Source organism: Canis aureus, chromosome 22, assembly GCF_053574225.1.
Source record: "Canis aureus isolate CA01 chromosome 22, VMU_Caureus_v.1.0, whole genome shotgun sequence".
NCBI lineage: Eukaryota > Metazoa > Chordata > Mammalia > Carnivora > Canidae > Canis > Canis aureus.
Genome location: NC_135632.1, coordinates 42,590,925 through 42,617,513, shown reverse-complemented (window position 1 = coordinate 42,617,513; position 26,589 = coordinate 42,590,925). Strand labels below are relative to the sequence as shown.

General features: G+C 40.3%; 1 long non-coding RNA gene across 3 annotated transcripts in view; it reads left to right on the top strand.

Annotated features, from left to right (window-relative positions):
- The window catches only part of LOC144294097 (uncharacterized), a 94,450-nt gene that overhangs the window by 28,469 nt on the left and 39,392 nt on the right, over nucleotides 1-26,589 (top strand). For 2 of the 3 annotated variants that reach the window (XR_013361496.1, XR_013361495.1), the window contains exons 1-5: nucleotides 5,976-6,506; nucleotides 7,364-7,483; nucleotides 7,572-7,657; nucleotides 8,428-8,541; nucleotides 8,622-8,714. This is a non-coding gene — a long non-coding RNA (uncharacterized LOC144294097). Of the gene's footprint in view, nucleotides 1-5,975; nucleotides 6,507-7,363; nucleotides 7,484-7,571; nucleotides 7,658-8,427; nucleotides 8,542-8,621; nucleotides 8,715-26,589 lie in introns of those variants that run through there. The other variant, XR_013361497.1, reaches the window with a different exon arrangement.

Below are 26,589 nucleotides of genomic sequence, written 5' to 3'. Positions count from 1 at the left end.
TTATTCATGAGACACACACACACACACACACACACACACACACACACACAGAGAGAGAGGCAGAGAGAGGTAGAGGGAGAAGCAGTCTCCATGCAGGGAGCCTGACGTGGAACTCAATCCTGGGTCTCTAGGATCACACCCTGGGCTGAAGGCAGGGGCTAAATCGCTGAGCCACCCGGGCTGCCCTACCACATCTTCTTTATCCATTCATCTTTCGATGGACACAGAGGCTCCTTCTACAGTTTGGCTATTGTGGACATTGCTGCTATAAACATTGAGGTGCAGGTGTCCCAGCATTTCACTGCATCTGTATCTTTGGGGTAAATCCCCAGCAGTGCAATTGATGGGTCCTGGGTAGCTCTATTTTTAACTCTTTGAGGAACCTCCACACAGTTTCCAGAGTGGCTGCACCAGTTCACATTCCCACCAACAGTGCAAGAGGGTTCCCCTTTCTCCACATCCTCTCCAACATTTGTGGTTTCCTGCCTTGTTAACTTTCACCATTCTCACTGGTGTGAGGTGGTATCTTATTGTGGTTTTGATTTGTATTTCCCTGATGGCAAGTGATGCGGAGCATTTTCTTGTGTGCTTGTTGGCCATGTCTATGTCTTCCTCTGTGAGATTTCTCTTCATGTCTTTTGCCCATTTTGTGATTGGATTGTTTGTTTCTTGGCTGTTGAGTTTGATAAATTCTTTATAGATCTTGGATACTAGCCCTTTATCTGATAGGTCATTTGCAAATATCTTCTCCCATTCTGTAGGTTGTCTTTTAGTTTTGTTGACTGTTTCTTTTGCTGTGCAGAAGCTTTTTATCTTGACTGAGTCCCAATATTCATTTTTGCTTTTGTTTCCCTTGCCTTCATAGATGTATCTTGCAAGAAGTTGCTGTGGCCAATTTCAAAAAGGGTGTTGCCTGTGTTCTCCTCTAGGATTTTGATGGATTCTTGTCTCACATTTAGATCTTTTATCCATTTTGAGTTTATCTTTGTGTATGGTGTAAGAGAATGGTCTAGTTTCATTCTTCTGCACGTGGCTGTCCAATTTTCTGCAATGGGAGTTTTTAGATGCTCAGACCCTGGGACACTTGTGTGTGCATGTAGTGAATAGGTGCACTTTAGGATTATTTCAGACAAGTTTGTCCTGCAACACGACGGTGAGAATCTTGTATAACACTCTCTAGCCTCTTCCTTTCTCATGGGTTCCTGGTCCTGCCATTTTCTGCTTGCTGTAAAAGAACCAGCTCATCTTTTGAGCCACATATGAAGCCAAAAAGCATAGCAGTGGAGAAATATAATGAATCCTGAAGAAAACTTGGGTTTTGTAGTTATCTGTGCCCCATCCTGCCCCTCAGAATTTACCTCTGTAAGACAAAGGCTGCTACTGTGGTATCTGTGACTCTCTGCCCAATAGAGCACATAGTCTGCAAGACAAGCCAAAAGATCAGTGTCATGGAAGAAGCATTCAACTAATCATTTTAGTAGTTGATGGATAAATACCCCAGATTCTCATGTATTGGGAAAGATAACTCTAATGTTTGTGTCCTACACTGGCTCCTGGAGGTCTCATCAAGCCTGAGCTGCAACTGTATTAGGAGGAACTTGTTGGATAATATGTTGGCTGCCTTCCCTTTCTTGCCTCACTTCCTCCACTCAGCTAGTATTCCCCAGACCACCTCCTGAATCAACTGTTTGCACTAGAACCTTTATGTCAGGACCTGTTTTAGGGAAATCTAAATTAAAACATCTATTGAAAGGATAAAGAGGAAGCTTCAGAGGAAATAGGGATTGATGTCCACTATAGCTGTGAAAGAGAGACTCGACAAAGTTAAAAGGGGCAACCACTGAAACTGGTGCATTTAAGACTCTTTTGAATCTCTTCTTTTTCCTCAACCACTTTGCTGAAAGTGAGGCCTTCTATGTTTATTAGATATTAGGAAGACCACAGTAAAATTTGTGAAACGTGGATGTAGAGTACCTAATAGAGTGCCTGCCTTATAGTATGTGCATAGAGTAGCTTTACATTCATGAGCATGGACATGTCAGACATGTTTGTCAACAATCTCCCTCAGTCATTTCAATGTACATTACTGTTACATCTGTTCTCCACTTCCACCACTCATTCTTGACCAGTTGATTTTTTTCCAGTCTAAGTGTGGGTTTTGCATTCTCCCATATCAACCCTTTTCTTGTTAGATTTACCTAGTTTCAGTTACTGGAGTTCTTTTGGCTCCTGATTCTTTCACCTTACTTTTGCTACTCTGTCCAGCTTCACACTCCTCACCATTTTCCTCAGGACCCTATCTCTGTCCTCATCCAAGACACTTGTACTATAGTTCTTTTTCTTGTTCTTTTTCTTGTTATTCTTGTTCTTCTTCTTGTTCTTGTTCTTGTTCTTCCAGATTATTTACTTATTTGTTCACGAAAGACACAAAGAGAGAGGCAGATGCATAGGCAAAGGGAGAATCAGGATCCCTGAGGGGAACCTGATGGGGGACTTGATCCCAGGGATTGATAACCTAAGCCAAAGGCATATGCTCAACTACTGGGCCACCACTGGTACAGTTCTTAATCAGGAATGAAGTTAAAAATCAGGGCAGGAAATCATGTGACTGGTGCCACTACTTCCTTTTATCTTAGGAGTTGCTGGATAGCAAGGAGAGAATGTGACTCAAAGTAGTGTAAGAGAAGGAGGGTTTATTTTAAGCACTCTGGGAAATTGCATGTACTCTAATTTCTCCCTGCCATCTGGATCCTCATGGTTTCCTATTCCTGCTACAGTGAATGCTGCATCTGTCAGCCCATGTAGACTTGGGTTTGTGCTCATTTGAGGCTCACAGTGAGTTTGTCATGGCTGCCCTCGAGGAGTTTTCTCAGACCCCAAGACCACTTGGCTTTCCAGCTCAGCTCCATATGTTCATATGCCTTTCAGATTGACCCATTTTGGTATAAGTGTCCACATCTGTTTCAACCATCTGTGGCCAAAGGCAAAATCAAATTGTGTAATGAGTTGCCCCTTCAAAATTTTGAATGGGACTGTTTCTCCATGTTGAGGTATAAAAGAGAAGAAAATGATTTGCACATATATCTAGAATTCCTCCAAAAGTCAAAAATGATTCTAGAGTCAAGAGGGCATTCATGGGGCAGATTCTGGAAACATCAGCATTTCAAGATCTCATAACTTGAAGTGAGGTGTGTGGTACCCACAGAAGACAGCCAAGTCCATATTAATGTCTACTGGGAGCCTACTTTTATTACGAAGGCATTTATTTATTCATTACTGGGGAAACCCAACAATTTCCTATAGTTCCATTCTGACTTTAATTAGAATATTAATCAGCTATGCTCTGCACAATTTTGGCTAAAAATCCACAATGCAATATACTAAAATTCCTAGGAACAGAGCCAATTTAATTTGTATTAGATATTTTGCCCCAGGTTAGCATTAGGAACTTATTATTGCATGTCTCATGCAGCTATTATTATTATAAATGTGCATATTGTGCAAATTAAAATCATATTTTATTCAGGGAAAAACCTCTCTGTTTGCTTGAGTCCTAGTGACTATGCCTCTATTCCTGAGGGAATTCAGTACTTGTGACATCTCCCATGGTAAATCTAGCAAGGAAATGCCTCTGGGACATTCAGCCACTTACCATTTCTGGAAGGACATAGTTTACCCACTGCTTCATTGGCTGCACTGAGAATACAGAGGAGGACTGAATGATGGCCATCACTGTGTCTTTGTTCAAGGAACTTTCAGCACATACAATAATGTATGATAAATATTATGATGGAGAAGTACAGGATGCTATGGTATATTTGGTAGGGGCCCTAGCCTTGTCAAGGGAGTCAGAAAAGGCTTCCTGGAGGTTAGGATGTATAAGCCAAGACCTGACAATTGAATAGAAGTTTAAAAAGGGGAGAGGGTAGAGTACAGGAAGAATGACCTAAAGTTCAGTATGGCTGCATTATAGAGGGTGCAGTGAGGATTGGCAAGGCCAGAATTGGGGAGCCAAGTAATGGAGAAGTTTGTAGCCGTGGTATGGAATTTGCCATAAGGAGCAATGGGAAGCCAATGAGCCCTTTAGTAGAGGAGTAGTATGATGAGATTTGCATTTTAGTAGGCTCCCTCTGGCCAAGAAGTAGAGCATGGATTGGAAGGAAATAACAGCAGAAGCAGAGACATTAGTTAGGAACTCATTTCTATGATGCAGACCTGGACTATGGGTGCATCTATGGAAATGGAGGGAAGTGGATGGATGGAGGGATTATTTGGTAGGTGAAATTGATAGGTGGTGATGACTGATTAAATGGGCAGGTGAGGAGTGATAGATCAAGGGAGAATTCCAGGTCTGCTTAAAACATCTTGGTGGATGATGGTGTCTTTTACTGAGATAAGAAATATGGAAGAAGCAGCATTTTTATTATTTATTTATTTATTTATTTATTTATTTATTTATTTTTTGCATTTTTATTTTTTGGTGGAGGGATTGGGGACAGGAAAGGTGATGTGTTCAAATTTGAATACATGGAGTTTGAAGGGCTGAGAGAACTATAGGTGGTGCTATCTTGGAAGTGGGTGGATATATGTATCAGTTTTTCAGGAAAAGAGACCTGGAGGGAGATAAAGGCTGAGAACTATCAACAAGGAATGGTCCTTGTTGGAGTATTCCAGGGAAGCATATCACTTGAGAAGAAAAGAAGTTGCAAGATAGATTCTTGAGCAACAACCTGAAGGTGAGAGAAAGAGAAACATGCAAAGGAGACTGAGAAGAAATGTGCAGAGGGCCAAAGGGAAATCAGGAAGCACTGGAGCTGCTTGTGCTTAGGGAAATGTGTCATGGAACTGAGAGGGCATAGTCAACAGTTCCAAATGCTCCTAAGAGCTCCAAGAGAGCTGAACTCAATTCCATATGCCTATAACTCCAGAGTCCAGTAGCCAAAGGTTTTAGCCCCCACTCACCACTGCATACTTATGTCCAATTTCTTATTCTTCTTCTCTCTTTTTAAGTGTATTTTCACAATGAAAAGAAATAGACCCAGTATCAATAGGTACTCAGTGTAGTGAGTGGGTTTCCACTTGAACTCTTGCTGCCATTTTAATTGGAAATCTTTATCCAGAAATATATAATCATTGCTTTTCTGTACTCATTGTTTCACCATCGTATGTATGTATGTATTTATTCATGAGAGACACACAGAGAGGCAGAGACACAGGCAGAGGGAGAAGCAGGCTCCTTGCAGGGAGCCCAGTGCGGAACTCGATCCCCGGACCAGGATCACGCCCTGAGCCGAAGGCAGATGCTCAACTGCTGAGCCAGCCAGGTGCCCCAATGTTCATATTTATTTAGTAGCTCTATTAAAGTAGTGGTTCTCAAATGAAGTCACTGGAACAAAATTAATATCATCGCCTGATGTGATAAGCAGAATTCTAAGATAGCCCTGATATTCCTGACTCCCTGGTGTATATGCTGTCCATAATTCCCTCCTGTGAGTGTGAGTGGGACTTCTAAATATAGTAAGATATCAATTCTATGATTATGTTAATAAAAGGAAGGGATTTTCCATATGTAATTAAGGTCCCTAATTGGTCAGCCTTGAGTTGATCAAAAGGGAGATTATTTAGATGGGCCGGGAAAATCAATATTAAGTCCTTAGGATTGAATCCTTCTTAAGGAAGGAAACCTGAGCCTTCCCTGGCAGAACAAATTCAAGGGATGGTAGAAATTTCTTTTGCTGGCCTTGAAATGAAGAAAATTGCTATATTGTACGAGGTCCCACGGAAAGGCTATGTGGCAAGGACCTGGAGGTGACCTCCAGTCCCTGGATAACAGCTAGCAAAATCAGGGGTCCTCAATTCTACACCCACAGGCAGGTGAATTCTGCTACCAGGCACCATATAAGCTTGGAAGAAGACTCTGAGTTCCATAATGGAATGCTGCCTAACTGACACCTTGATACCATTATGCCATCAAGGCTGTTGTGGGCTGTCCCTGCGGGTCAGGGGCCTATAAGTCATCCTCTAGTGGGCTCTCAATGCGACTTCCCTACCCTGATCATCCTGTGCTGCACTCATCTCCTTATTGTCTTCTCTTCCTCCTACAGCAGCTGCCTGGGTCCATGGGTCCCTGTCACAGCACAAGTGCAGCTCAAGGTCCCAGGCTCCAACAAAGAGTCTGAAAAAAGAATCAAGTGGCCTCTAATCATTCAGTCCAGACATGGGCCCTGACTGAGGAAAATTAGCACCAGCCACAAGCAAAACCCACTGGAAGGAGTGAAGGATAGTGTAATTGACTCCTTCTGGCCTCAGTTTCCTCGTGGAAAATGGAACAAGAATGGTTCTTAATCTGGTCTGGGCTCAAACCTGACTCTGCCCTTTCAGCTGTGACCTTTAGGTCAGCCCCTTCCTTGCTCTGAGTCTCATACCCTTCACTGGTCTCTGAGTAGCAGATAAGGAGATGTAAGCAAAAGGGCACACGGAAGCTACAAGCCAAGAGCCATGTGGAGGTGAGTGGCTATTCTTCCAGAATCTGGATTTATTTGACTCACATTGTTTCTCCCAGCCACCATGACATTTTGGCATGGTCATGAACCATTAGTGGTTCAGGAGTGTGGCTCAGGATCCAGACAGCTGTGTTGAATCTTGGCTCTGCTAATCACCAGCAGTGGGATCTGGGCAAGTAGCTTATCCTGCATGTCCCCTGGAGTTCTCTCCCATAAATGGGTCAGTAATAGAATAATCTCAGTGGTAATGGTGGGGAGTCAGTGAGTTACTATACATAATGGCTTCAAAGTGTCCCCAGTAGTAATCTCAGCCCTCAAAAGATGCTCAATGTGACTCTAGCAGTGGTGTGGGGAAAAGGTAGGAATAGTGACCAGGGAGGCATCCAAGTGCAGAGAATATGCTGATTCCTGATCTGGGTGCTAGTTTCACAGGTATATTCTGATATAAAAACTCATAGAGCTGTGTGTGGAAGATATGTACACTTTCTCTACATCATGCCTCCACAAAGGTGTGTGTGTGTTTGGTGCTTAGGAATTAGCAAAATTCTTAGGAAAACTCCAGACTCTCACAGGCTGTGGAACCGGTGTGGTACAAGCCAAATATCTAAGCAGTAAAGGGCTTCCTAGGTTATAGGAGCCCAGCTTGTCTGGATTGTAGATTGAATAAATAGAAAACTACACTAAGGTATAGATGTGATGTGAAGATAGGACAAGGCTAGCAAATAGGAAGTCCCAGAAAAGTTGGGAGGGATCTAGGAGCCCAAAGGGTGGTAGGACCTCTTAGGTTCTGTGGTAGGCATGGACTCCCCTCCCGTACCCTTGGGAACAGTTTGTGACTATTTTGTCTCTCTGTGATGTAGGCATGGAACACTCTAGAACAGAGCACACATCTCAGTGCTCATTGCCTAAAGCAGCAGTGTGCTTCAGATGATGAAAAACTATCTGAGGAGACTTAGCGAGATGTGTGGCTTCAATTCCAGGTTTTGTTTTTTTTTTTAAGCTGGGTACAGTATACTTTATTGATGGTACATGACAAGGTAGGGCTCAATTCCAGTTTTTATTTTCAAGGTGTGGTTGAGCTCCTCCCCATATCATTCTTCTTCCTCTGGGAGCCAATTGCTATCTATCTACAGAATAAAGGAGACATTGATAAGGTAAGGGAGTCAAGACTCAGATCCACTGAGACTGACTTTTGATTTTCTTGTTTCTCTTTCCACATTTGAAATGAATTCTGTTGGCACCAAGGGACATCTGACATGATAACACTGAGAGACTGAAACTATCATGTGGGAATGGTTTAGAATGGGGACTAGGGTTTTACATATCACAAACCATCATTCTCCCTCTGATTGAGGGCTCTCGGGTAAAATCCCAAACTCAGTGATTCAGCTACCAAAAATTTGACTAAGAGAGTTCAGGACACATGAAGGAGAATGGTTATATCCTGACATTTATGCACCAGCTGCCTTCCTATCTTTGGTGTCTTTGGAATAACTGTTCCCTTTGTGTTAGGGACAATCTCAGGAGCAATGTTGAACTTCTGAAAGCCTCAGGAGAGATGTCAGAGTTCCCTCTCTCTTAAGGAGCAGAATTCTATCTGATGGAGCATTAAGCAATTATAGGCCTGAGACTTTGCGCTTCCCTTCAGCTAAAGATCACCAATTCAAATATCAATTGAGTTATCATGTTCAGAAAACACTTCTTTGAGTTTTTCAAAAAGGAAAAGTCTTGTTCCAGACAAGATGGACTAGATGCATTTCTCCCCACTCTTTCTACTAAATACAACTGCAAATTTCTGGACATTCTAAACATATGAAGACTCTGAAAGGTATAGAGAAGGATGTGGGTCAGCTGGAGATTTCATGACTTGAGGAAAGATATGGCTGTGAATTCCCTGGGTTTTCTTTTCCTCATTATATTTCAGACTGACTGCAACCCAGTTCACCTGCTCAGAAGCTGGTAATCAAAAATGCCAATGGACACAGACAAAAATAGGCCCAAGAAAAGCCTTCTCTCCCTAGCCAAAGGACCGTGAAAGGTACAGTCTGGAAGGATAGAAAATGCTTTGATAATTATCCTCATCCAGTTAAATAAAACATACCTCTTCCTCACGCCTAGCAAAGACTGAGTGAGCAGCCTGGCTTCTGGACTCATCTGGCGTTCCCACCACTCTTATGCAACTAATACTCAAGCCCTAGACAGTGCATTAAGGTAAGAAAAGGAAATAGAAGGCATGCATATTAGAAGAATAAAACTATTTGCAGATGACATGATGACCTATGTAGAAAATCCCCATAAATCTACATAAAAATTTCTAGAACTAACTCATGAACCGAATAAGGCTGTAGGTAGATCAACATACAAAAGTAAATTGTACAGGGTCCACTTCTGGGTTCTCTATTCTGTTCCATTGATCTATGTGTCTGTTTTTGTGCCAGTACCACACTGTCTTGATGACCACAGCTTTGTAGTACAACCTGAAATCTGGCATTGTGATGCCCCCAGATATGGTTTTCTTTTTTAAAATTCCCCTGGCTATTCGGGGTCTTTTCTGATTCCACACAAATCTTAAAATAATTTGTTCTAACTTTCTGAAGAAAGTCCATGGTATTTTGATAGGGATTGCATTAAACGTGTAAATTGCCCTGGGTAACATTGACATTTTCACAATATTAATTCTGCCAATCCATGAGCATGGAATATTTTTCCATCTCTTTGTGTCTTCCTCAATTTCTTTCAGAAGTGTTCTATAGTTTTTAGGGTATAGATCCTTTACCTCTTTGGTTAGGTTTATTCCTAGGTATCTTATGCTTTTGGGTGCAATTGTAAATGGGATTGACTCCTTAATTTCTCTTTCTTCAGTCATATTGTTAGTGTATAGAAATGCCACTGATTTCTGGGCATTGATTTTGTATCCTGCCATGCTACCAAATTGCTGTATGAGTTCTAGCAATCTTGGGGTGGAGGCTTTTGGGTTTTCTACGTAGAGTATCATGTCATCAGGGAAGAGGGAGAGTTTGACTTCTTTGCCAATTTGAATGCCTTTAATGTCTTTTTGTTGTCTGATTGCTCAGGCTAGGACTTCCAGTACTATGTTGAATAGCAGTGGTGAGAGTGGACATCCCTGTCTTGTTCCTGATTTTAGGGGAAAGGTTCCCAGTGCTTCCCCATTGAGAATGATATTTGCTGTGAGCTTTTTGTAGATGGCTTTTAAGATGTCGAGGAATGTTCCCTCTATTCCTACACTCTGAAGAGTTTGGATCAGGAATGGATGCTGTATTTTGTCAAATGCTTTCTCTGCATCTAATGAGAGGATCATATGGTTCTTGGTTTTTCTCTTGCTGATATGATGAATCACATTGATTGTTTTACGAGTGTTGAACCAGCCTTATGTCCTGGGAATAAATCCTACTTGATCATGGTGAATAATTTTCTTAATGTACTGTTGGATCCTATTGGCTAGTATCTTGTTGAGAATTTTTGCATCCATCTTCATCAGGGATATTGGTCTGTAATTCTCCTTTTTGGTGGGGTCTTTGTCTGGTTTTGGAATTAAGGTGATGCTGGCCTCATAGAACGAATTTGGAAGTACTCCATCTCTTTCTATCTTTCCAAATAGCTTTAGTAGAATAGGTATAGTTTCTTCTTTAAACATTTGATAGAATTCCCCAGGGAAGCTATCTGGCCTTGGACTCTTGTGTCTTGGGAGGTTTTTGATGACTGCTTCAATTTCCTCCCTGGTTATTGGCCTGTTCAGGTTTTCTATTTCTTCCTGTTCCAGTTTTGGTAGTTTGTGGCTTTCCAGGAATGCATCCATTTCTTCTAGATTGCCTAATTTATTGGCGTATAGCTGTTCATAATATGTTTTTAAAATCGTTTGTATTTCCTTGGTGTTGGTAGTGATCTCTCCTTTCTCATTCATGATTTTATTAATTTGAGTCTTCTCTCTCTTCTTTTTAATAAGGCTGGCTAATGGTTTATCTATCTTATTAATTCTTTCAAAGAACCAACTCCTGGTTCTGTTGATCTGTTCCACAGTTCTTCTGGTCTCGATTTTGTTGAGTTCTGCTCGAATCTTTATTAACTCTCTTCTTCTGCTGGGTGTAGGATCTATTTGGTGTTTTTTCTCTAGCTCCTTTATGTGTAAGGTTAGCTTTTGTATTTGAGTTCTTCCAGTTTTTGGATGGATGATTGTATTGTGATGTATTTCCCCCTTAGGGCTGCTTTTGCTTCATCCCAAAGATTTTGAACGGTTGTATCTTCATTCTCATTAGTTTCCATGAATCTTTTTAATTCTTAATTTTCTGACCTATCAGATAAAGGGCTAGTTTCCAAGATCTATAAGGAACTTATTAAACTCAACACCAAAGAAACAAACAATCCAATCATGAAATGGGCAAAAGACATGAAGAGAAATCTCACAGAGGAAGACATAGAAATGGCCAACATGCACATGAGAAAATGCTCTGCATCACTTGCCATCAGGGAAATGCAAATCAAAACCACAATGAGATACCACCTCACCCCAGTGAGAGTGGGGAAAATTAACAAGGCAAGAAACCACAAATGTTGGAGAGGATGTGAAGAAAAGGGAACCCTCTTGCACTGTTGGTGGGAATGTGAACTGGTGCAGCCACTCTGGAAAACTGTGTGGAGGTTCTTCAAAGAGTTAAAAATAGACCTGCCCTACGACCCAGCAATTGCCCTGCTGGGGATTTACACCAAAGATATAGATGCAATGAAAAGCCGGGAAACCTGCACCCCGATGTTTATAGAAGCAATGTCCACAATAGCCAGACTGTGGAAGGAGCCTCGGTGTCCAACGAAAGATGAATGGATAAAGAAGATGTGGTCTATGTATACAATGGAATATTACTCAGCCATTAGAAATGACAAATACCGACCATTTGCTTCAACATGGATGGAACTGGAAGGTATTATGCTGAGTGAAATAAGTCAATCGGAGAAGGACAAACATTATATGTTCTCATTCATTTGGGGAATATAAATAATAGTGAAAGGGAATATAAGGGAAGGGAGAAGAAATGTGTGGGAAATATCAGAAAGGGAGACAGAACATAAAGACTCCTAACTCTGGGAATCGAACTAGGGGTGGTAGAAGGGGAGGAGGGCGGGACGTGTGGGTGAATGGGTGATGGACACTGAGGGGGGCACTTGATGGGATGAGCACTGGGTGTTATTCTGTATGTTGGCAAATTGAACACCAATAAAAAATAAATTTATTATAAAAAAAACAAAGAACCCCCCCCCCAAAAAAAACAAACAAAAGTAAATTATATTTCTTTATGCTGGTAAGGAACATACAAAGTGAAATAACAAACATGCCATTTATGCCTACTTAAAAAGGAAATATTTAGGTATAAATCTATCAGAAGTTGTAAAGACTTATATGCTGAAAAGTACCAGATGTTAATGAAAGAAATTGAAGATTTAAATAAATGGAGAAACATATCATGTTCATGGATTGAAAGACTCAACATAAAAAAGGTGTCTGTTTTCCCCAAATTAATCTATAGATCAACACAATTCCTATTAAAATCTCAGCAAGATTTATTTATAGAAACAGGTAAGTTTATTCTAAAATGTATATGGAAATGTAAAGGATCAAGAATAGCTAAAAGAATTCTTAAAAAGAAGTGAGAAAAATCAGTCCACCTGATTTTAAAATTTACTATATGACTACAATAACTAAGGCAAGTATTACTGGAGCAGGTATGAAGACATACAGATCAATAGAACAAAATAAACAAACCCAGGTATAAACCACAATGGCTTTTGATAATGATTCAAAAGTACTTCAGTGGAGGAAAGACTATCTTTTTAAACAAATGGTGTTGGAGCATTTGCATATTCATAGGTCAAAACAAAAACAAAAAACCCCCGAAACCAAACTTCAACCTAAACTTCACAACTTATATCAAATGTAACTCAAAATAGGTCATAGATTTCAATGTACAACACAAAACTATAAAATTTTTAGAAGAATACATAGCAAAAATATTTGGGACCTATAGCTTGGTGAAGAGTTCTTAGATAGAAAACCTAAATTCATAAAAGAAAAAAAATTGCTAAATTGGTACCCACCAAAATTTAAACTTGTGCTTTGTGAAAGACTTTGTTAAGAAGATGAAAAAACAAGCTACATGGAGAAAATATTTTTAAACCACATATATGACAAAGGGCATATGTACATGCAGAACTCTCAAAATTCAACAACTGTCCAGCTAAAGATGGACAATAGTCATGAAGAGATATTTCACTAAGAAGGATATACAGATGGCAAATAAGCACATGAAAACATGTTGAATACCACTAGTCATTAGAAAAATGCAAATTAAGGCCATGATGAAATATCACTATATGACTATTTGAACAGCTAAAATAATAAAATGTACCATATCAAACGTTGTCAAGGATGCAGAGAAACCAGTTCTCTCAAACTGCTGGTGGGAATGTAAAATGTACCGCCACTCTGGAAAATGGTTTGACAATTTCTTATAAATGAAACATACACTTATGGAATGACCCCGTATCACACACTCTTGGACATTTACCCTGGAGAAATGAAACTTATGTCTATACAAAAACCAGAACACAAATATTTGTAGCAGCTTTATTTGCAATAGTCCCAAATAGGAAACTACCAAAATATCTTTAAATGAGTGAATGGCTAAGCAAAATGTGGTACATCCACACCACGGAATATAATAAAAAGGAACAAACCATTGATATACAGAACTTGGATGGGTCTCAAGGGCATTTTGCTGAATGAAAAAAGCCAATCTCAAAGGGTAACATACTCTATGATTCCATTTATGTAACATTGTTGAAATGACAAAATTATAGATATGGAAACAGATAAGTGGTTGGCAGGGGTTACGGTGATGAGTGGGAGGAAGTGGGTATGATTATGAAGGGTTACCATGAGGGAGATCTTTGTGATGATAGAATAACCGTATGTTGATTGTAGTGGTGGTTATAAAAATTGATACAAGTGGTAAAATAACATAGAATTGTATTCACACATTGTACCAACGTCAGTTTCCTGGTTTTGATATTGTACCATATTATGTAGCAAGTAACCATTAGGGGAAACTGGGTGAAGGGTTCATAGTACCTCTATTTTTGCAACTCCCTGTGAATCTATAATTACCTCAAAATAAACAGTTAAGGGGTGCCTGAGTGGCATAGTTGGTTAAGCATCTGACTCTTGGTTTCTGCTCAGGTCATGATCTTGGGATTGTGAGATCTAGCCCTGCATCAGGCTTCAGGCTTGGAGTAGACTTTGTTCCCTCTCTCGTCCTCTGCCTCTTCCCACCCCCACCCCCTGCATTTTCTTTGGAATAAATAAATCTTTAAAAAAATTTAAAAAAATAAAAAAATACCTTATAAGTTTACATTGATACTCTCTATTCAAATTTAGGATTATAGAGTAAATTTTACTGATCTGACATATGTGTCATCTTCCCTTGCATGGAAAAACCTGACTTTCAATGACATCATCATAAGTACCTGTTTTTTTTTTTTTTTAAACACTGCCAGTAAAATCTCTTGTATAATAATGTAAATACTCCTCTCAACAATGTAGTTACTGAAAACAAGAATTTTGCATTTCTTTCTTTCTTTAAAGGTATAAGCTATTAGATATATACAGGTAATTACTTTAGAGTCACTTAGAATATTTTTTCTTGGGATTGTGTTACCAAGGTATTTATGTTTATGTTCATTTGTTCTTTTGATTTTAGGGATTGCACTTTAAAAATTTAATTTTATTTTGAAATTATGTAAGTTATTTGTATGGTTTCAAGTCAAATCCTCAAAACCAGTTATATTCTGAGAAGCTAGGATTTTATTCCTTTTATTCTCCTCTGATTATAGGTAACCATTTAAAGAGTTGTGTGGTTCATCCTTCCATAAATGCATATTTTTATATTTACCACTTTTTAGGAACTATACAAACTTCACTGCATTAAAATGTTTACTATTTATCCTAGCAACTACTTCCTTACACTGTACATCTTTTGACAGGTGTATAGAACTCCACTGTGTTTATATTATATTTTATATATACACTTATTATATATTATATTTTATTCACTCACTTTTATATTGATTGGCATTTACATTTTTCCAGTGTTCTATTAATATATAATAACACAACAGTAAAATGCCATATGTACATATCTCTTCTTATTTTTGCCTGTGTATCTTTGGGATAGATTCCTAGAAGTGGGAATCAAACATAATTTTTATAGGTAGACAGATGGCTTTTGATTTGTTAGAAAACAAAGCACAATGAATGAAACACTAAGGCAGAATGCAGAATTTCAATTCTATGAGGATGACCATGAATTTTGACCCCTTGGTTCTTCCTCAGTGTATGGTTGCTGTGGAGATTTGAAAGATGAGCCTTCTGCTTGTCCCCCCAGCCCTTGCATGGTCTTTGGGCAATGAGCTGAATCAGAAATGCAGGCAAATAAATTATCTGTAGTGGTGCCAAGCAGGGTACCAAGTTATTCCTGGGACCTGCTCTGCCATCCAACCCCCTGGGGGGAGTCCTAGCACTGCCTTTTGTGGTGACCATTGTCCGTCCCTTGATATAACAGGACTCCTCTGGGTTGCAGGCATCAGGTTCATTCAATCCAGCCACCTGGGAGGGTAGATTATTGGAGAAGCTGAGAAAACTGAGATTCAGAAAAGATAAGTCTCTTTTTCAAAATGTCATAGCTAGTAAGTGATGGAGCTGGTTTCATCTTAGTAAATATTCTGGAAGATGATATAGTAGGGATGTTTCTCTCATTACCCACCCCCCAAATTATCCAAAATCAACCACAAGAACAAGAAATAGAAAATTACAAAACATTTGAGGGGCACCTGGGTGGCTCAGTTGGTTGAGCATTTGCCTTCAGCTCAGGTCCTGATCCCAGGGTCCTGGGATGGAATCCCACATCAGGCTTCCTGCTTAGTGGGGAGTCTGCTTCTCCTTCTCCCTCTGCCCCTCTCCCCTACTTGTGCTCTCTCTCTCATTCGCTCTCAAATAGGTAGATAAAATCTTTTTTTATAAAAAAAATTATGAAACATTTGGAACTCTGAATCACAAAACATCAAGCCAGAGAGAGGAGGGAAGAAAAGTTCACAGATTGAGAGGATGAAGCTTAAAATTGTTTGCAAGGTGTGTGTATGAGTGAGTGTGAGTAGAGGTGTATGTGTATGAGTGTGCATGCACACATGCTCTGTTTGATTGCTTTTGTCATCCAGAATACAGGAAAGGCTCCAATATGGGGGTGCCACAGGAACTTTCAAACGCTGGGTAAGGTGCAGCCCTGGAGATAGTGAAGTAGCTACTTGAAAGTTGGTGTAAGCAGTTGTTAAATATCAGGTTCTCATTCCACTTCTGCAGGAGGCTGAGAACTTAATCTTTGGAGAAATTGAACCAGAGGATAGAATATTGGGCTGGGGAAGAGAGGTATGTCAATAGGTGATACCTAAAATTGATAAATCTGGAGATAACAGCAAGTGCATACCATTTGGAGACACATTGGTAAAGCCTGGAAAAAATAATCAGAAGTATTAAAAAGAACTGCTTAAGCCAAAATGAAGAAATAGTGAGTATATCAAACAAGAATGGCCAAATGTTGATAATCACTGAAACTGGATGTCAGGCACATGAAATACATCATAGCATTCTCTCTGCTTTGGAGTATTTTTGAAAATTTCTGTAATTGAAAAGTAAAATCAAGGGCTACTGCTCTAGTTGTTGCTATAACTATCAAAGCACCATTTGGATTTTGTTTTTTGTTTTGTTTTTTTATTTTTTATTTTATTTTATTTTTTTTTAATTTTTTTAAATTTATTTTTTATTGGTGTTCAATTTACTAACATACAGAATAACCCCCAGTGCCCGTCACCCATTCACTCCCACCCCCCGCCCTCCTCTCCTTCTACCACCCCTAGTTCGTTTCCCAGAGTTAGCAGTCTTTACGTTCTGTCTCCCTTTCTGATATTTCCCACACATTTCTTCTCCCTTCCCTTATATTCCCTTTCACTATTATTTATATTCCCCAAATGAATGAGAACATATAATGTTTGTCCTTCTCCGACTGACTTACTTCACTCAGCATAATACCCTCCAGTTCCATCCACGTTGAAGCAAATGGTGGGTATTTGTCATTTCTAATAGCTGAGTAATATTCCATTGTATACATAAACCACATCTTCTTTATCCATTCATCTTTCGTTGGACACCGAGGCTCCTTCCACAGTTTGGCTATCGTGGCCATTGCTGCTATAAACATCGGGATGCAGGTGTCCCGGCGTTTCATTGCATTTGTATCTTTGGGGTAAATCCCCAACAGTGCAATTGCTGGGTCGTAGGGCAGGTCTATTTTTAACTGTTTGAGGAACCTCCACACAGTTTTCCAGAGTGGCTGCACCAGTTCACATTCCCACCAACAGTGTAAGAGGGTTCCCTTTTCTCCGCATCCTCTCCAACATTTGTTGTTTCCTGCCTTGTTAATTTGCCCCATTCTCATTGGTGTGAGGTGGTATCTCATTGTGGTTTTGATTTGTATTTCCCTGATGGCAAGTGATGCAGAGCATTTTCTCATATGTATGTTGGCCATGTCTATGTCTTCCTCTGTGAGATTTCTGTTCATGTCTTTTGCCCATTTCATGATTGGATTGTTTGTTTCTTTGGTGTTGAGTTTAATAAGTTTTTTATAGATCTTGGAAACTAAACCTTTATCTGATCTGTCATTTGCAAATATCTTCTCCCATTCTGTAGGTTGTCTTTTAGTTTTGTTGACTGTATCCTTTGCTGTGCAAGGGTTCTTATCTTGATGAAGTCCCAATAGTTCATTTTTGCTTTTGTTTCTTTTGCCTTCGTGGATGTATCTTGCAAGAAGTTACTGTGGCCGAGTTCAAAAAGGGTGTTGCCTGTGTTCTTCTCTAGGATTTTGAAGGAATCTTGTCTCACATTTAGATCTTTTATCCATTTTGAGTTTATCTTTGTGTATGGTGAAAGAGAGTGGTCTAGTTTCATTCTTCTGCATGTGGATGTCCAATTTTCCCAGCATCATTTATTGAAGAGACTGTCTTTCTTCCAGTGGATAGTCTTTCCTCCTTTATCGAATATTAGTTGACCATAAAGTTCAGGGTCCACTTCTGGGTCTCTATTCTGTTCCATTGATCTATGTGTCTGTTTTTGTGCCAGTACCACACTGTCTTGATGACCACAGCTTTGTAGTACAACCTGAAATCTGGCATTGTGATGCCCTCAGATATGGTTTTCTTTTTTAAAATTCCCCTGGCTATTCGGGGTCTTTTCTGATTCCACACAAATCTTAAAATAATTTGTTCTAACTCTCTGAAGAAAGTCCATGGTATTTTGATAGGGATTGCATTAAACGTGTATATTGCCCTGGGTAACATTGACATTTTCACAATATTAATTCTGCCAATCCATGAGCATGGAATATTTTTCCATCTCTTTGTGTCTTCCTCAATTTCTTTCAGAAGTGTTCTATAGTTTTGAGGGTATAGATCCTTTACATCTTTGGTTAGGTTTATTCCTAGGTATCTTATGCTTTTGGGTGCAATTGTCAATGGGATTGACTCCTTAATTTCTCTTTCTTCAGTCTCATTGTTAGTGTATAGAAATGCCACTGATTTCTGGGCATTGATTTTGTATCCTGCCACGCTACCAAATTGCTGTATGAGTTCTAGCAATCTTGGGGTGGAGGCTTTTGGGTTTTCTATGTAGAGTATCATGTCATCGGCGAAGAGGGAGAGTGACTTCTTTGCCAATTTGAATGCCTTTAATGTCTTTTTGTTGTCTGATTGCTCAGGCTAGGACTTCCAGTACTATGTTGAACAGCAGTGGTGAGAGTGGACATCCCTGTCTTGTTCCTGATCTTAGGGGAAAGGCTCCCAGTGCTTCCCCATTGAGAATGATATTTGCTGTGGGCTTTTCATAGATGGCTTTTAAGATGTTGAGAAATGTTCCCTCTATCCCTACACTCTGAAGAGTTTTGATCAGAAATGGATGCTGTATTTTGTCAAATGCTTTCTCTGCATCTAATGAGAGGATCATATGGTTCTTGGTTTTCTCTTGCTGATATGATGAATCACATTGATTGTTTTACAGGTGTTGAACCAGCCTTGTGTCCTGGGGATAAATCCTACTTGGTCATGGTGAATAATTTTCTTAATGTATTGTTGGATCCTATTGGCCAGTAATTTGTTGAGAATTTTTGCATCCATGTTCATCAGGGATATTGGTCTGTAATTCTCCTTTTTGGTGGGGTCTTTGTCTGATTTTGGAATTAAGGTGATGCTGGCCTCATAGAATGAATTTGGAAGTACTCCATCTCTTTCTATCTTTCCAAACAGCTTTAGTAGAATAGGTATGGTTTCTTCTTTAAACGTTTGATAAAATTCCCCTGGGAAGCCATCTGGCCCTGGACTCTTGTGTCTTGGGAGGTTTTTGATGACTGCTTCAATTTCCTCCCTGGTTATTGGCCTGTTCAGGTTTTCTATTTCTTCCTGTTCCAGTTTTGGTAGTTTGTGGCTTTCCAGGAATGCGTCCATTTCTTCTAGATTGCCTAATTTATTGGCGTATAGCTGTTCATAATATGTTTTTAAAATCGTTTGTATTTCCTTGGTGTTGGTAGTGATCTCTCCTTTCTCATTCATGATTTTATTAATTTGAGTCTTCTCTCTCTTCTTTTTAATAAGGCTGGCTAATGGTTTATCTATCTTATTAATTCTTTCAAAGAACCAACTCCTGGTTCTGTTGATCTGTTCCACAGTTCTTCTGGTCTCGATTTCGTTGAGTTCTGCTCAAATCTTTACTAACTCCCTTCTTCTCCTGGGTGTAGGATTTATTTGCTGTTTTTTCTCTAGCTCCTTTATGTGTAAGGTTAGCTTTTGTATTTGAGTTCTTTCCAGTTTTTGAATGGATGCTTGTATTGCGATGTATTTCCCCCTTAGGACTGCTTTTGCTGCATCCCAAATATTTTGAACGGTTGTATCTTCATTCTCATTAGTTTCCACGAATCTTTTTAATTCTTCCTTAATTTCCTGGTTGACCCTTTCATCTTTTAGCAGGATGGTCCTTAACCTCCATGTGTTTGAGGTCCTTCCAAACTTCTTGTGATTTAGTTCTAATTTCAAGACATTATGGTCTGAGAATATGCAGGGGACTATCCCAATCTTTTGGTATCGGTTCAGACCCAATTTGTGACCCAATATGTGGTCTATTCTGGAGAAAGTTCCATGTGCACTTGAGAAGAATGTGTATTCAGTTGAGTTTGGATGTAAAGTTCTGTAGATATCTGTGAAATCCATCTGGTCCAGTGTATCATTTAAAGCTCTCGTTTCTTTGGAGATGTTGTGCTTAGAAGACCTATCGAGTATAGAAAGAGCTAGATTGAAGTCACCAAGTATAAGTGTATTATTATCTAAGTATTTCTTCACTTTGGTTATTAATTGATTTATATATTTGGCAGGTCCCACATTCGGGGCATATATATTGAGGATTGTTAAGTCCTCTTGTTGAATAAATCCTTTAAGTATGATACAGTATCCCTCTTCATCTCTCACTACAGTCTTCGGGGTAAATTTTAGTTTATCTGATATAAGGATGGCTACCCCTGCTTTCTTTTGAGGACCATTCGAATGGTAAATGGTTCTCCAACCTTTTATTTTCAGGCTGTAGGTGTCCTTCTGTCTAAAATGAGTCTCTTGTAGACAAATAGATGGGTCCTGCTTTTTTATTCAGTCTGAAACCCTGCGCCTTTTGATGGGGTCCTTAAGCCCGTTCACGTTCAGAGTTACTATTGAGAGATATGAGTTTAGTGTCACCATGATATCTATTCAGTCCTTGTTTTTGTGGATTGTTCCACTGAACTTCTTCTTAAAGGGGAATTTTAAGAGTCCCCCTTAAAATTTCTTGCAGAGCTGGTTTGGAGGTCACATATTCTTTTAGTTGCTGCCTGTCTTGGAAGCTCTTTATCTCTCCTTCCATTTTGAATGAGAGCCTTGCTTGATAAAGTATTCTTGGTTGCATGTTCTTCTCATTTAGGACCCTGAATATATCCTGCCTGCCCTTTCTGGCCTCCCAGGTCTCTGTGGAGAGGTCTGCTGTTACCCTAATACTCCTCCCCATAAAAGTCAGGGATTTCTTGTCTCTTGCTGCTTTAAGGATTTTCTCTTTATCTTTGGAATTTGCAAGCTTCACTATTAAATGTAGAGGTGTTGAACGGTTTTCATTGATTTTAGGGGGGGATCTCTCTATTTCCTGGATCTGAATACCTGTTTCCCTTCCCAGATTAGGAAAGTTTTCAGCTAGAATTTGTTCAAATACATATTCTGGCCCTCTGTCCCTTTCGGCGCCCTCGGGAACACCAATTAAACGTAAGTTTTTCTTCCTCAGGCTGTCGTTTATTTCCCTTAATCTATCTTCATGGTCCTTTAATTGTTTGTCTCTTTTTTCCTCAGTTTCCCTCTTTGCTATCAACTTGTCTTCTATGTCACTCACTCATTCTTCCACCTCGTTCACCCTCGTCGTTAGGACTTCTAGTTTGGATTGCATCTCATTCAATTGATTTTTTATTTCTGCCTGATTAGCTCTAAATTCTGCAGTCATGAAGTCTCTTGAGTCCTTTATGCTTTTTTCTAGAGCCACCAGTAGCTATATAATAGTGCTTCTGAATTGGCTTTCTGACATTGAATTGTAATCCAGATTTTGTAAGTCTGTGGGAGAGAGGACTGTGTCTGATTCTTTCTTTTGAGGTGAGGTTTTCCTTCTAGTCATTTTGCTCAGTGCAGAGTGGCCAAAAGCAAGTTGTATTGGGAAAAGGAGAAAAGAGAGGAGAGAAAGAAGGAAAGAAAAGAGAAAGAGAAAAAAAGGAAGAAAAAAACGAAAAAAAAGAAGAAAAAAAAAGAAAGGAGAAAAAAGGGGGGTGTGGGAAGGAAACAAATCAAAAAGCAAAACAAAACAAAACAAAACAAAACAAAACAAAAGAACCACGGGGGAGTATCCTCTGATTCTGTATACTTTAAGTCCCTTGACTTCCCCTGGACCTTGTCCGTCTAGCTGGTCTTCTGGGGGAGGGGCCTGTTGTGCTGATTTTCAGGTGTTAGCATTTGGGGGAGCTGCTGTGCCCCTGCCTGGTGCAGGGCTCAGTGTGGGTTGTTTACCCCGTGAGGCCCCTGGAGGAACAACCCCAGTGGCTGGGGCAGTTCTGGAAACCTGGATTCAGCTCTGGCAGGAACTCCGGAGGTCTCCGTCTGCAGGGCCTGGAGGCTCCGGGGCGGGGCCACTGATCTGCTCAGCTCGGGGCAGGAGCGTCCTCGCTGCCCTGGGCCCTCCCGGCCTCTGCCTGTCCCGGGGGAGCCCGGGTCCTGGGCTATGTCCCCGGCGCCCTGTGCTCTGGGGCCTGCGCTGTTGGATTCGCGCTCCCGCCCCGCAGCCCCCTCCGCGGAGCCGCCCCCGAGCCCCCCGAGCTGCTCCCGCCCCGCAGCCCCCTCCGCGTAGCCGCCCCCGAGCCCCCCGAGCTGCTCCGGGTCCCCCCGTGCGCGCTGCAGCCCTTAGGGAGCTCGGGGCGCTCTCCCGGGGCGCAGGTGTCTGTTAGTGTCCCCGGGAGCCCGAGGGCATCCCCGCCCTCCTGGGTCCTGCTCCACCTCCCCGCGAGCCCCTTTCCCCCGGGAAGGTCGGTGCAGCTCCTGCGTCTCCGGGACGGGGCTCTCCTGTCCTGGGGACACTCGCCCCGGCCTCAGCCCGGCTCCTCGCGGGGCCCCTCCCCCTTGGAGGCCTTTGTTTCTTTATTTCTTTTTCCCCGTCTTCCTACCTCGATAGAAGCGCGAACTCTTCTCACTGTAGCATTCCAGCTGGTCTCTCTTTAAATCTCAGGCCGATTTCATAGATTTTCAGGATAATTTGAAGGTTTTCTAGGTAATTTGGTGGAGACAGGTGATTTGGGGACCCTGCTCTTCCGCCATCTTGCCCCTCCCCCCAACATTTGGATTTTGAAGGTGTTTACTAGGACTTACCCTGATAGCAAAATAGCAACCAACGTGGTTTGTCCACTCCCAAGCTCTCAAAACAATTAAGCTAAGGAAGACAGCTTGGGGTCATGGAGGAGTCCTGGTGTCTTGGTCACAATACAGGGCTTGGGAAAAGTTGTCCAGCCTCACTGGGCTTCAGATTCCTAATCTGCAAAATGAGGAGTCTGGACCAACTCCAAAATCTGTAATATTGGGATTTAGCAGAGTCAGTATCGACTATGGGAACTTAACAGGACAAGGTGGGTGGGAGGGGAGTGTATTAAAAATTCTATGAGAAAATGAAGAGTAAAAAAAAAAAAAAAAGTAAAGATTTGCTGCTGTCAAAGAATCTTAAATTATGGATTGCTTCCACTTGTACTTATTTTCTTCTCCAGTGCTTTGTAATCCTCTTCAGCCAATTTAGAAAATGCCCCTCTATGCTCTGGGAGGATTATATTTCAACAGGAGCAACATTTGATTATATGGAGGAGCTTAGCAGGGACCGGTGAACACCAGCAGTGACAGTGACTAATGAAAGAAGGGCCAACAGCATGTGAATGGGGACAAGAGCTGTGTGGCTCTGCTTCTACCCTTAGTTAAATTGAAGGGTCCAATTTGGTCTGCTGAACAAACATTTATGGAGGTTTATTGAACACAAAATTAATTTAGGAGACATTAATCTAAAGAGAACACAACTGACAGCCACAGTGGCAGTGTTTAATGGAAGACTGAGTAAAAAAATGAGCCTTTCCTTTTGTTGTGAAAATATGAGAATCTTGGATGCTTTCACAGACTCGAATCCCTTCTTTTGAACAAGACAGCCTCCCAATGGACCCAGTGAGCAGAATAGAATCCTCAAGAATGCACAACCTAAGAGATAAATGCCTTGAAGTCATGTTGGCTTCAGGATGAGGTGCCGTCTCCCCATTGTACATATTCTCTTCCTGCTTTTGGTTTCTTGGTACGTATGTTTGGGTTGGATTTATTTTATCCAACCAGATTAGACTACAACCTGGTTTCTCACAGTGTGGTGCATAGACGAACACTGTCAGCATTGCCTGGGAGCTCGCTGGAAACTCAGACACTCAGGTGCCTGCCCTAGACTTGCTGAATTTGCATCTGCATTTAACTAGATTCTCACACAATTTGTAAGCACATTAGAATTTGAGAAGCTCTGTTTCATAAAAACTCCCTCTTTTATGAGGGAAACATGAGAGCAGTCTAATCGCTGTTGTCCAGAAAACCAAGAACTGTCTGAACCTTTCCCCCTCCAAATTATAAAACTAAAGACTGGTGCAGAAAATTCAGAAACAAAAAATACAGAGATGTATAAAGACAAAAAGTAATCTGCTAACTTGTGAACCCAGTATGACTACAATGACTATTGTGAAATATGTTCTATGTATATGATATGTATTATGAAATTCAAAGGCAATCCATTTTGTTCATTCAGTCATTCAACAAATACTTACGGAGCACCTTTGTGGGAAATGCAGGATACAGTGGTGAATGAGACTGATGAAGTTTATGGGGAAACTAATATGTAACCATATGAGCCTTAAACAGTACCATACCAGGGATGGCAACCTCCATCTCCACTTGCCCAATCTCTGCCTTTTTGTCTCCAATGTCAGTGTCTGACTCTCAGCTCCAGAGAGACAATCTCCCCCTGGCCTTCCCTCATCTACACATTTCCCCTCTAATCTTCCTCTCCTCCAGCTCTTGTTAAATATATTATAAATAAGATTACTGATATTTACTGAGTGCTTACAAAAAGTGCTAGGCACTGTGCTAAGTGCTTTGCATATATTTTATCCTTGCAATAATCATACCAGTAGATACTATCATTACCATCCCTGTTTTATAGTTCAGGAAATTGCCTAAGATCACCCAGATAGTAACTGATGGTCAAACTCTAGGCCTAGCATTGAATGGATATACTGACTCATGCTATAGTGTTAATGGATAGTAACTAGCACGTGTCTCATCTGAGCATTTAATAGGGAACTGCCAGAGAGCAGACCAGATACCTTACCAAAAGAATGAATCTCTAATTGTAGCATTTTAGGAGGAGGGGAAGATCCAGTGGGGTGGACAGATGTTTGAAGAGGATCATCCATGTGTACCTTATTTCATATCATTTAGTTTTTTAGTGATCTTGTGACTTTATTAGGGCTAAGTAGAAAAACACTAAAAAAGTTCCAATTATTGGCTCTAAAAGCCCTTTTAAAGGGTGCCTGGGTGGCTCAGTCAGTTAAGTGTCTGACTTCGGCTCAGGTCATGATTCCAGGGTCCCAGGATAGAGCCCCACATTGGGCTCCCTAATCAGCAGGGAGCCTGCCTCCCCCTCTCCTGATGTAGCTTCCTCTGCTCATGCTCTCTGTCGCTCACTCTCTCAAAAAAATAAATATTTTAAAAAAAAGCCCTTTTAGAAATTTGACCTGCAACCTTATTTGTTTTAAATTCACAGCCAGGCAAATGTTTTTGACTTAGAAGCCTCCTCTCATTCTTCAACTGAAGACTTTCCACCTTTGAAGTCTTTCTTGCATTGCCCAGGCTGAACTGACCCTCCCCTCTTTGCTGCAACATGCTCTTTCAACCACCTGGTTATAGGACCTGGTCTCTCCAAGCCCTGGTCTCCTCATTTATAAGATCATAAGGCTGTGGCAAAAGACTGTAGGAGGTATGCTTATAGCTTCATGACTAGCCAGCATGTAGTAAATACTCAATAATGGTATTTATTGTTCTTTTCATCATGCAGCTTTTAATTTGCGTGTCTTTATCTCCTTTTTGACTATTTTTTGAAGAGTAAGCACTGCATCTTATTTTTTGTACCTCAAGGAGCCAAGACAGATCCAGAATTGGTGTGCAGTTAACTAATGTACTAGCAGAAAAGAAAATATCTTAGGCAAGAAATGAAGAGTGAGATTTCATTTATGGTGATGCCTCATGCTCTGGAGCATAGACATGAAAGAGGACACTCGGTATTTATGGATGGTTAGGTAAATGTTTTGCATGTTTCCAAAGCACTGATGAGAAATCCGATTAAATATCTGGTTATCTTGCCTCTCCCTTTATATTTGTGGCTATAGTGAGTGGTTTGAAATATTTTTCAGTGTGAGATTTGGTAGTTATAGATTTAAAGAGAACTTGTCATTGGTTTAGGGGAAACACAAACTGATCAGTGAATTGGAGAATGCCTGGAAAAGAAGGCTAAAGGATCCAGTATTAGTTGGTATCAGAAGAGAAATTCCAGTAATTCCACTGCTGAGTATTTACCCAAAGAAAACAGAAATGCTAATTTGAAAAGATATATGCACTCCAATGTTTATTGCAGCATATTTACAATAACCAAAATATGGAAGCAACCTAGAATCCATCAATAGATTAATAGATAAAGAAGAGGTGGTATTAACAGAATATGTTAATATATTAATTAATATATTAATTACTGAGTCATAAGAATGAATTAATTAATATATTAATTACTGAGTCATAAGAATGAGATCTTGCCATCTGTGACAACATGAATAGATCTAGAGGGTACTGTGCTAAATGAAATAAGTCAGACAGAGAAAGACAAATACCATATCATTTCACATGTATGAAGGGTCTAGAAAACAAAACAAACTTAAATACAAAGAACAAATTGGTGGTTTCTAGAGAGGAGATGGATGGGAGGATGTGTGAAATAGATGAAGGGAATTGAGAATTCCAAACTCTCAGTTATAAAACAAGTAAGTCGTGAAAATGAAAAGTACAGCATAGGGAATATAGTAAAAAATATTGTAATAGTTCTGTATAGTGACAGATGGTGACTACATTTATGATGGTGAGTGCTGAATAACGCACAGAATTGTCAATTCACCATGTTGTACACCTGAAACTAATATAAAATTGTATGTTGATCTTATTTCAACAATTAAAAAACAGACAAAAAAGAAAGTAAAAGAAATAGAGGAGCAAAAAAGAAGATGTATAGAAAACAAATAGATGGCAGTTGTAAATCCAACTGTAT